Source organism: Taeniopygia guttata, chromosome 12 (assembly GCF_048771995.1).
Source record: "Taeniopygia guttata chromosome 12, bTaeGut7.mat, whole genome shotgun sequence".
Lineage (NCBI taxonomy): Eukaryota > Metazoa > Chordata > Aves > Passeriformes > Estrildidae > Taeniopygia > Taeniopygia guttata.
Window position 1 is genome coordinate 2292496 of NC_133037.1, and position 12094 is coordinate 2304589.

The 12094-nt window shown below is 44.5% G+C and overlaps 1 protein-coding gene across 5 annotated transcripts in view; it reads right to left on the minus strand.

Moving 5' to 3' along the window:
• The window catches only part of LOC100220391 (contactin-6), a 129151-nt gene extending 117355 nt beyond the window's left edge, over positions 1–11796 (minus strand). For 2 of the 5 annotated variants that reach the window (XM_072934686.1, XM_030283063.4), the window contains exon 1: positions 11491–11630. The gene's annotated coding sequence lies outside the window, so the exon portion shown is untranslated. Of the gene's footprint in view, positions 1–11490 lie in introns of all 5 variants that reach the window. The other 3 variants (XM_072934687.1, XM_030283065.4, XM_030283064.4) reach the window with 2 other exon arrangements.
• Positions 11797–12094: the final 298 nt, after the last annotated feature.

Genomic DNA, 12094 nt, shown 5'->3' on the forward strand with positions numbered 1-12094 from the left:
AATGGCTAATTAATATATTTTCAGGTGCATTCTTTGCTGTAGGATCACTCTCATATCAACTGCAAAGATGGATTTAGGTGTTTTGCTGAATTTGGGCTATATATTAAAAAAGAAAAAATAAATCCTTTGAAATAGTTTCATTGTTAAAGCTGCACAGTGAAACCCCCATGGTTCCATCTTTCCTTCCTCTCTGGTGACTCTTCCCATGGGATGAGGATCTAAAATATTTAACAGTGAAGTTTCCTTTTCCAGTCTTTCTTTAAACTCTCAGGAAGTTTGTTTTCCCCGTTTCAGGGAGGTTCAGACCAGTTTCACACCAACACTGACACCAGTTCAGAGCCACCTTTGGAGCCTTGGCCAACCCCAACCTGCTGCTTCCCCAGGACTATCAAATCCATCCCAACAACTGCAGAAAAAAAAACATTGTAAAAGCCTAATTTTCAGCTTCACATCCCTGCAAAGCTGCTCCATCAACGAGTTTCTACACATTTCCTTGGAGCTGCAGTGGTAAAATCCCAAAATAGAGTTTAGTCTCTAATGGGCTGAAAAGTGCTTCTGGTTTTGAGGAAGAGACTTTGAGGAGGATCCTGAAGTGAAGTGTCTGCACTTTGTCAAGCTCATCACACCTTCCCTGGAGTTCTGCTCTTAAAAATGCAGATTGTTTCCTGGGATACTGCAGCTCTTCCCCAACTTCTTGTCATGCCCATGTCTGATTGTGCTCATAAATTCCTCTAATAACTCCTGCTGGTGTCACTCTGTGTCACTCTGAGCCTTGGCTCACTTTCCCTCGCAGCCCAGGCTCTGTTACAGGTTCGGCAAGAGTTTAGGAGATTGAATGGAGATGATAAGAAGGAGATGGCCCCGCTTTTCAGTCTTAAAAACATCCATTTACTGGTGCTGATCTAAATAATGGACTATTTCTCTTTTCCCCTTGACACATAAAACAATGCTGTTATCTCATAATGACACAAATCCATTTTTTTCACCGGTTCTACGCTAAGAGCAACACACAGATTGTTTCTATTCCTCTCTTGGTCTGCTCCTCTCACAAAAATCTGTCATCCTTCAAAGGAAATAGCAAATTTAGGGGCTGAAGGGATCCACTGCCTTTAGCTTTTCTTTCTTTAATAGGCAAACCAGTCCTCATCAGAGTGCAAGTTCATCACCAAGTACTTCAGTTCCTTTAGCCAGGCAAATCCCACAGCCACAACTGCATTGTGTGGAGGGGAAATCACCCAGGAATAATGGGGCTAATAAGCAGCATGCAAGGGCTGATCCAGTCCTGGGAAAGGGAAACACATCCCCCTGAATTCAGCAAGATTTACATCAGCTTCCCAAACACCTGGAGCTTCACTTAACTTATGAGACAGCCTCAAATTGGCTTTTGCTCTGTGCGTATCTCCAGGTCAGTGCACTCATACTTCAAGCAAGACCTACTAAGGAAAAGCTCCTTTTATGTTTACGTGTTTGGCTCCAAAATATAAAACATAAAAAAGAAAGGTTGCATTTTCTCCCAAGTTTTGCTCCTTTGCTTTGAAATTACACCAGGAAAAATGATGTTGTGTGCAGGCCAAAGGATATTGCAGAGAGAAAAGTTGTATTAGAGAAAGAACATCTTAGTCATAAGCACCAGGCATTGCAGTGAATTTCCTCACTATGGTGGGGATCATTCTTCCTGAGAGCTTTTCCAGCCCTCCTGATCCAAATCACCAAAGCCATGCTGATCTCTATTTGAGCAGCCCCCAGGCTGCTGCTCAGATTTCCTTCCCTTCCCTTCATTACTCACATCCAGCAGGAAATTCCTGCCAGGAAATAAACAGAGTGCAGCTACACCTGTACATCTCTTCTACATTCATTCCCTGTCCCAAACTTTATACCCTCATCATTTTCTTGGATTATTTTTTATTATATTATCTGATATTATCAACTGTGACATCCATGTGGCCAACCTGGGCAGCTACAGGCTTGATGGAAATAAAAGTTGTCCCTTCAAGAAGATTCCAGGCATTTTGTTTCTGTTTCCTTTGGTCTCATTAGTCTGCCACTACAAGATTAATGGTTTGGGTTAAGAGTAATTTAGTTTATGGCACAATAGGTATGAAAGGTTATTCCTTCTTATGCCCTCCTCACATAAAACCTCCCTTAAAAAAAGCAAAGTCTTTATGTCTCAATAAACAGAAGCCACCGAGAAATTGTGTAACAAATTACATATTGGATAACCATCTATAAACTTTTATTGGCTTATGAGGTTTGCATTGATTTGAATTTTACCCAAAGCATTACTGCTCCTCCAAAACACTGAAATGAAAGCAAAACAGAAACATCCATTATGGGGTTTTTTAACAGGGAAGTATCTCTGAAGAATGTAAGCAGTGAGACTTTCCTGGAGGCATCTCTTGCACCTTTTGCTGTCTGTCCATGGCCAGTGAAAGGTACAGCACTTGGGTGTAACCCAAATTTGCACCGTGACAGGAGAAACAACCCCTCAAATGGCATATAACTTGAGTGTGGCAGCACTAAAGGGACCTGAGAGCCTCCCTGACACCCTCCTGCATTTATGCAGAGCGAGGTTAATTTTCAGTCTCTCACGCCAGGTCTACAACCATGGCCTAAACAGATTTTAGCTTCATTTCTGATTATTTTTACACATCTTTTAGTGCCCCTTTTTACTTTGCATTTAATATCAGTATAGCCCATTACAAATGCTTTGTTAGCTGTCACACCCTTCATCCCAGCTCATTTATTCTGAACCATCCCCATCAGACACTGATTATTGGAGTGGGTAATTGCACGGGTATTGGCCTGGTGTCTTAGGTTGGAAATGCAAGATTTAACTGGGGGTGTTTATTCTTTTCCCATCTGTTAGAGCTGGGGCAGTTCTCTGCTGTTCATTGGGCAGTTTTCTTTATCTTTTCCACAACCAATCCTCCCTCCAGGAGATCTCTTCTGTTAATGGGCCATTAATAATTAATTATCATGGGCCAGTGAGTGTCACTGCCTGACTGATAAAATTCCATCATCCATTGGGAGATGCTCTGCCCAGGGAGCAGGGGTGGCACTGGATCATCCCTAAAGTCCCTTCCACTCTGTGTTCTCTGATTTTATGACCTCACAAAACTTTCTCACCTGCTTTTTGTGCCACTGTTGGACACAAAATGAGAAAGCTTGGTGAGTTCAAGAGAGAAAAAGAGCCAATTTTATTTCTGACCCTGCAATATATAGAATTCCAAAAGTGACAGTGTATTGGAGGATGGAATTGCCAACTCTCCAACCACACTGATCAAACCAAAAGCCCATCAATTCTCTCCTCCCACAAAGAAGAATGCAAAACAATCATTATTTACATGAACAGTGCGTGAGAACTCCAGTAGAAATATGTAAACATATCAGAAGGCTAAAGAAGTTTATGAAAACCCTAAAACTTTCAAAAGAACTATAAAAGAAAACACTTTTAAAAATCAGGGCAACACTTTTTATTCCCCCAAAGTGTTGCTTTTGCCTCTGTGGATTCAAGTGAGAGGTTTTATGATGTACTCATACCTCAATGAACCCAGCAGAGCCCCCTGGTTAGTCAGGGCTGGGGTTTTATTTCTGGGTATTGCTGCTGCTTCCCTGGCTGCTCAATCCACCCCCTCAGCATCCTCCAACAAAGCAGTTTCCTGCTAATTCCTTTCAGGGCTTAGCTGGATTTGGAATCAATCTTGCTGAGAAAGTCAGCCAGACAAAGAGGTAAAATCGTGACAGGCTTAGTCATTTTTATTTTGCCTGAATCAGTGAGAAAGGTGCTTTTTTCTCAGTTCTTGTACTTCAAATGCAACTTTTATTCAGCTAATTTTTGATAGAAGTTTGATTTTGGGGCTGTCTCACCTATGTCTTCTGAATCAATCCCCTGAATCCCTAACCCAAAGTTTAATATCATCCATTATTCAACACCTTCAGTAAGAGTAACTTGAAAATGAGTAATCTCTGAGTAAAGCTGTGCAATTAATGCGGAAATACCTCAAGTACAGAGTAATTCCAAATAGCACTGCCCACAGCTTTCCTCAGAGCATCCCAAAATACCTCTGAAGTCTCTTGTTATCAGGATTTCTCTAAGATTCAGTAGTAGATCCTGGCTCACCTTAGTGGGCATTTTGCATTAAATGAAAAAATGTTTTTCCTGCAAATTGAACTCCACACCAGCTCTTCTTCCACTGAGCTTTGCCCACCTTGCTCTGTCATTTTTATCACTCTTTAATTTGCCATGTCAATTATTCCATTGCACCAACCACAGCCTCACCTCACTCTCACTATGGAAGGGTTTTTCACCCCCTGGAGTTTCCCTTTTCCTTGAAGTATTTTTTGGACAAATCTTCCATTTGGCAGCCTTTTCATTCTTTGTAGCTTCAACAGGCTGTGTTTTATTTGCAAACATTGCATTTACTTCAGTCTAAAGTGGTCATTACTGTTCAGCTGGGTTCACCACTGTTCTCCTTCCCCTCCCCTCTCTTTCCAGCTGCTTTCCCAACTTATCCAGCGTGTCTGGGCTCACTTATCCCTGCTTGCACTAGATACAGCACAGTTATTCTTCTTCCCCCCGAGCTCAGTGTCCTCAGAGGAGTATTTAGGTTAAGAACAGTTTATTCCTGGCTGGAACTGCATCAATTGTGAGCAGGTTCATAAGCCAGGATTCTCCTTTGCTCCAGGCAGTTGGGTAAAAGCTGAGGTGATGTCTCAGATGGAATCAGACCTGGAGAGGGGCAGCAGAGGGGGGATGGAGCAGCCCTGGCACCATATTTGGGGTATGGCAGCAGCACAGGGGGTGGATAATCCTATTAACAGGCAGGAAAAAATTTGGAAAAGTGGCCCAATGTCCATTACCTATATTAAATGGTGCTTTTCTATCTTTTATATGGTACATTACGTGTTACATGGGTACAGTTTTTCCCCAATGCCTATTACCTATATTAAATGGTGCCTTTCTACTCTAAACCAATCTGTGAGTGCCAACATCACCAAGAACATGGAGGTGAGGAAGGAGAAAGAGGGAGGACAGGGCAGGCCCAAATCCCTCCATCTTAAACCTCTGACCCCCATGTACAAAACCAAAAGCCCCCTGTACAGCACTCAAAAATTCTTCCCTCTACTTTGTGACTACTTCTACTATAATATCTAAACTTTTGTGACTTCTTGTTCTTCCTGCAAGGTTGGTAAATCGTTCCATGGCTCAAACCCAAAATCACAGCTGTTTCCAGCTGCCTGCCAGGGTCTCAAATGCTTCTGAGCTGGGCCCGGAACATCCAAAAATGTCTGAGGGACATTTGGAGTTCCACCTCCTCACCCGTCTTCACCACACCTCACACCTCCAGTCTGCCACATGTGATTTTCCTGGGAAATATTGCACAAATTTTAGCCTGACTTTATCCTACTCAAAATCTCAGTACTTAAACAGCAACAGCAAATATTTAGAGTACATTCAGCTCTACAAGAATTCTCTCCTTTAAAAAAAGGATCCTGTTTGTTTCTTTTTACATAAAGTGTTTTTAGAGAATCACAGAACCATAAAGACCATAAAGATAATCTTTTTCCAACCCCCTGGTGTGGGCAGGGACACCTTTAGCCCAGGCTTTTGCAAAGGAATTAATGAAAACAGTTCCTATTCCAATGATGTAGGAAACAAAGATTTTCCTTTTAAGTAGAAGATCCCTCTGACAAGTCTGTCCCCTCACAGACAGATGGGAATGCAGCTGCCCAGGCATTAGAGTTTTATACCAAATATTAGCATTCATTTGGATTTTGGGGTAGGAAAATTGAGCCAGGACTGAAAATGCAAACCTAACTGATGGATTTGGTGGAATAAAGCAGCCAGAGTGTGTTCAGGGAAGAAATTAAACCTACACCTCCAGTGGTTATGGAGTAACACAGGAAAGGAGAGGGTTAAATATAATATTTATGGCTTTTAGCTTTGTGTGATAGCTCCAGAAAGGGCTGGGTGACCTCTGTGGAGAGGCTGCAGCAATGTGTCAGCACTAATGATATCAGTGCTGAGGGAAAGGTGGCAGTTTAAGTGACTTTAACAGGGGTAAAACCTCTAACCCGCTGTGCAGCCCAAGTACTCCCTCTAAACCAGCAGACAAAACAATTTCTGGGAGAGAAATTCCCTCTCTGGGGCCTGCAGAGCTTTCCTGCTATTATCTACAGAAGGAAAACAAACCCATCTGGGGCTAAGTGGGGAAATTAGGGAAATTAGCAGAATGGATCCCTGTGAGCAGAGTCTGGATGCTGCAGTACCAGGGACAAGTGAGAGTGCCATGGGTAAAACATCTCCCAGCTGTCACCAGCCAGGGTTATCCCCCTCTAAAGCATCAGGAGCAGCTGGAGGAGTGGCTGCTAGCTGATAAATCAGAGGAGGATGTGGGAATCCAGAGCTTCCCTCTGGCTGCCCTGGCAGCTCTGGGACCCTGGCAGGGGTCAGGAACCCCCCTGGACAGAGCCCCCAGAGACACTGTCTGTGATCTCTGTCCATGGAAAAGAGTTTTCAATCTTACAGGATCAATTACCAGCTCTGAGTGTTTGATATAAGTAATAATTAAGTGTGGCACGGGTGCAAAAGTAAAATTTTAGGATTCTACATTAGGGGTTCAAAGGGGACAAGATGGAGGAAATTGGGTGTGTCTTGTCCTTTTTCTCCTTCTTCATGCCCTCCATGTTTCACTGTGGTGTTGGCATTTTTCTGTTGGTTCAGGCTGGGGACACACTGTCCAACGTAGGTGACAGATATTGGCACGTTATTGTAAATCCAGCACAGGTAGTTTGTGGTATTTAATGTTTGTACCATCCCACTGAGGGCAGAGCCCCACACGCTGCCCTGCAGGACAGAGCTGCGGCAGGGCAGCAGAACATGTTAGAGATAAACAGAATAAACAACCTTGAAACCAGCACAGACCAATTATGGCTTCTGCTTTGGCAGTGGGGCTGACAGACAGAGACTTTCTGCAATCTCAGAATCATCAATACCTCAGATTCCGACAGGAGGGAAACTGAGGCACCAGGGAGAATCAGCAGCTCTGCTGGAGGTCATGGTGTGGGTGCCCAGTGTGGCTCTGTGGAGAATTTTGGTTTTGTTTTGCTTTCCTTGCCTCAAGGACAAACTCCTTGGAAGCTGCAACAGCCTGGGAAAAGCAGGATTCACGGATCCACAGCACAAATCCTGTCCTGGCTGAGGGTTTTCAGCTGAGGGATGGGACACTGGGGAGTCCATGTGACACAGCTCTCTCATTTAGCTGATAAAAATCTCCACCTTATCTGGCTTCCTTTACAAATGGAGGGAGTACAATTTCCAGGGAGGTTTGCTCTGGTCCCGCTGCTTTTGTAATTTCATGGTAGGATTATCAGAAACTGCTGGAAGAGATGAAGTTGCAGAAACTTCTGTGCTTTTAATCCCCATTTCCCTCACCAAAGGCACCACTCGTGTTCTGCACACACCAAACTCGCTCAGGGAAGGTCTGGGAGAAATGGATTTGAATTGCTGAAGTGCACCAGGGTTTCAGGAACAGTGCCAAGCATTTTGTGGAATGGCCTTGCCTGATGTCCAGACCCTACAATGGAGCAGGCAGTGGAAAAAGGTGTGTTTGAAGCAGAAATAATCACTACATGTCTGAAAATTCATTCATTTCAGTGAAAAACTTGGTGCAGAGCTTCATCCCAGCCAGGTTCTACCTTCCTAGTGTGAATCACAGGGATGGGAATTAAAATCAGGTGCTGCTCAAAGGTACACACTTGATATTTACACTCCTTTTACAGCAGAGGATCCTCGTTTTCAGCCGGTCTTCCCTCATTTAATAAGAGATAAGTTTAATAAGAGAATTTTAATAAAAGATTCCTTGCAGGCATCACCACAAAGAGGGATTTGGGATCCTCATGCTTTGGTTGCAGCCATGGGAGAGCTGAATTCATTACAAAATATAAAGCATTTATATTTTTCCTGAAGAATCTCATTTAAAAAATGGATCTTATTGGTGATCGCATCAGGGTGTCCTGAAGAGAAGGAAGGGTTTATTGTAGGAAAAGTAGGCAGAATGTTTTTATTTGTTTGAGCTGCCTCTGGTGGGAGCTGGGATCAGAACCCTGGGGAGGGTCTTTGTGTACCTGGGTCACTTGTGTTTGGATATAGCCAATAAAACCAATCACTGGGAAACCAATTCCACTCCTTTCCATATTATTATGTTTTGTAAAGAGCAAGGGCAGAACACAGCTTTTCTCATCTTTCTGATGTTTTCCATCTCTTTTAACAAAAGCATTACAGCAGATGCTGTCAGGAATTTTAATAAAACAAACTTCCTTCTGACTCACTTGGTCCATTCCTCCATCTCTTTATGGGCTAAAAATACATCTGAGGTTCTGAGGGAAATTATTGTTCTTCTCCCCAGCTCCTTCCTCCCCATGCCTCCCTCTCAATGCTCCCCTCAGCGCTGCGTGCTCTGGAGTTTGAACTCTTGCAGGAAACCCAGAACACAAAAACCACCAAAATGAATAACGAGATCAAATAATGAAATTTCTTGGGTTGGAAGGGACCTTAAAGCTCATCCCCATGGGCAGGGACACCTTCCACTGTCCCAGGCTCCTCCAAGCCCCAATGTCCAACCTGACCTTCGACACTGCCAGAAGCCCCAGCTGCTCTGGGAATTCCATCCCAACCCATCCCCACCCTCCCAGAGAACAATTCCATCCCAAAATCCCATCCATCCCCACCCTCTGGCAGTGGGAGCCATTCCCTGTGCCCTGTCCCTCCATCTCCAGTCCCTCTCCAGCTCTCCTGGAGCCCCTTCAGGCACTGGAAGGCTGTATTAAGACAGATCAATCATTTTTCCCCCCAAAATTTGGGAAGAAGCCCGTGTGCCCTGGAGAATAAAAGCAGCAGGAAGTGCTGAGCAGCTGCTCCTCATCCACCAGGAAAAGCCACAGCTGAAAGTTCTGCACCAGGAGCCTCTTGGAGGAGAGGAGACAGAGCTGAGGGCAGAAAGGCATGGAAAAATTCCAGCTTTTCCTCACTGCTTCTCTTCCAGCCTTTGAAACTGAGGAGTCCCCATGAGGGATTTTTGTGCAGAAATATCTTGCTGGCTCTGTGCTGACCTGGTGTGTTTAGCACTTTCCTAGCTCCAAGTAGGGTTTCCATAACTCTGATGCTCTGTCTCACACCTGTGTGTGGTTTTTCCTCCAAAAGATGGGGAAATTTTAAGTACAGTGCCCGGATCTACATTGATTTGGGTTGTTCTGGTTTACTGTGATTAGGGCACTTGAAGATGCTTTGATCCCTTTTCAAGTTCTTTATTTTTTTCTTGCATATTCTGCACTTGCTGAAAATCTTTGTGTAAATAAGAGACTTGTGGAGCCTGATTGTTTTTGGATGAAAATAAGGTCACCTAATCACCTAAATTCTGCCGTGTCTGGGATTTTTTGTGTGTCCCAGGGATGGTTTTTGCCACGCAGGGAGTTGTAGCTGTAAAACTGGGCCTGAATTTTTTTGTGTCTCCATTTCTCCTGGAGACAGACGAAGCTGTGAACTTGCCCAAGCACAGAGATAGGGCCAGCTCTGAGTACAGCCCTTGGGAAGAAGGAATAAATGACTTTTTGGCCAGACTTGCTGGTTTTCCTCCTCTGCAAGGGCCTCCCCTGCTCCAGAGACAGCGTGAGAGGCTGGGGACAAGCAGGGCACCATTAAGATGGTTTTTGTGTCCCTGAGGAAGGTGAGCGGAGGCCAATCTGTGGCAATCTTCTGCAATAAACTCAGTTTTTCACAGAAGGAATACTGTAGTAACATGCAGCTAACACAATTTTGGGGAGAAAAATAAAAATTTGATGCTGTTTTGCAGGGCTGATCTCTTCCCACATACTCACAAAATATCTTCTAGTAAAAATTCTCAGTTCAAACACAAATAGTGCTTTGAACCACCCAACTTTGTGTTTTAAGGCCCCTTGGGCACACTGGTACCTTGTTCTGTGAGGGAAATACTTGCTCCAATGGCAAGAAATTAATTTTAGGGTAGCTTATTATGCACCACAAACCTTTTTAATAGTGGTCATAAAGCTGGAAGCAAAGGAAAGGAGACATGGCTCCTGCTTGATTTAAAGCACTTAGGTGGTTATGGATTATTTATAATTTTATCCTCAGCATGGAAGGTAAAACTTGTAATCCATGGCCAGCAGTACCTCACCAGCATCTGAAACCCACAGCTGCAAACATCGGGGGGTTTTTATTTTTCTTTTTTTACACGATAAAATGTGATCTATGGTTGTTGCTAACTTCATAGAGGTACTGATTTGGGACTTTTTAGCGTCATAAAACCTACGAAGCAGAGACTTGTGGAATGTGAAACACTGACACAGTGCCTCTGGAGCACCACAGGCAAAGCTGGCTGATGGAGATGGGTTATTTGTGGGGATGTGGTGTCTGGAATTACAAACACTGCAGGGTTTAGTGGCACACTGAAAAAATCTCTGAACTTTCAGGACTTTGTGTGGAAGTCACCAATCTCCTCTCTTTGGGGGAGAAAAATGAAAGGGGAGGTGGAAATGCTACTTCAGAGGAGTAAATATTTGGATTTTGACTCACAATATTTATCTGCAAAGGGTTGCAGTGCTGGTAAAAGGACAAGTAACTGTTATTTACAGAGCATTTGCATCTTGCTTGATCATTCAGCTCCATAAGTGCTGCAGGAAATTGTCAGCTTGGAGCATCCTGCTCCTGCCAAAGCTGCTGGAGGAGCCCCTTTCCACATGCAACAGCTGTCTGAATCCAAGGATTCACCCCAAAAGCACCATGGGAATATCTGATTTAACAGAAAGCTCTAGTCAGGCACTTGCTTCTGGAAGCAGACTTTCCAAACTTTTGATAAAGTATCACATCCTTTAAAGCTGTGTCATGCAGTGTAAATAAATAGCAATATCCAAACTAACACTCCTGCAGGTCTTTGGATACCAAAGCTGTGAACTTGCTTTATATTTTCCTTTGATGACTCAAATGAGCAACAGGGAAAAACTTTGTTTTTAGGACTAACCTACATTTTCCTGCAAATTTACGTTTATTGCTTTTCCACCTTCAGCTGGCAGAAATGAGGTTAGGCTCTCATCACCCACTTCAGCTTTTGATATGCTGCAGAAAGTCATCTGGAAGTGGCAGAATTAGCACTGTCATGCTCTGTGCTGCCCGTTTCACTGCAGCACGGAGCTGGGATCGCCTCAGTGATGCACCTGTGGTGCCCGTGGCCAGCACAGCCTGGGCTCTGCTTGCCTCAGCCCTCACACGCATACAAATTCATCCCACACCTCCTTTTCTGCCCAGAACGCACACGTTTGGAGCATCAGCCATTTACAGCCGCGCAGGAGAAATAAAGCAGCGAGTTTTCCCCCTTTCTCTCCCCCTTATGCAAATGAAAACGAGCGAGGAAGGATAAAATCCCAACAAACCCAATATCATCCACACGGCAGCAGCCAGCGCGGTTCTGTACTCACAGCTCCGAGCAGCGAGGTGTCTCAGGGTCTCTACAATTTTCTGCAGGACTGTGGGGAGCTCTCAGGCAGGCAGGCTGTTCAGCCAGGCAGAACGGAGCCGTGTGGAAGGTCTGTGCAGCTGGGAGATAATGGAACTGTTTTCCCAGCTGGGACCACGAGCCTTTTATCCACTGAGCATGGCGTGTGTCTCTTCCCCGGTATTAAGCGTGAAACGCGCTGCCTTCCCCACGCTGCTCCAAGCCAGAACCCGCACAATTAGCGCCTCAATCAGACAAACAGCTCCTACAGCTTGTGCATATCCCTGTCTGGAAATTCGGGATGTAGAAAAATCAGCCCTGCCTGGCTCATCCTTCAAGAAAGCTGAGCGAGCGAAAGCGCAGCTGTCAGAGCGGAGCATGAAAGATTAAATGTGCTCTTGCTGCTCCTCTCGTACAAATATGAGCTCCTGTCAGGTAATCACAAACCTCTCTCCTCAAAAACTGGGTCACTGCACGGGCTTGGGCTTGGAACAGGAGTGGGAATAGTTTTGTTTGGTCCTGGTCCCCACAGCTGTGTCCTGAGCTGTGGAAGGTTCAGCCCGTGGGGTGGGAGCCGTCACTTGAAT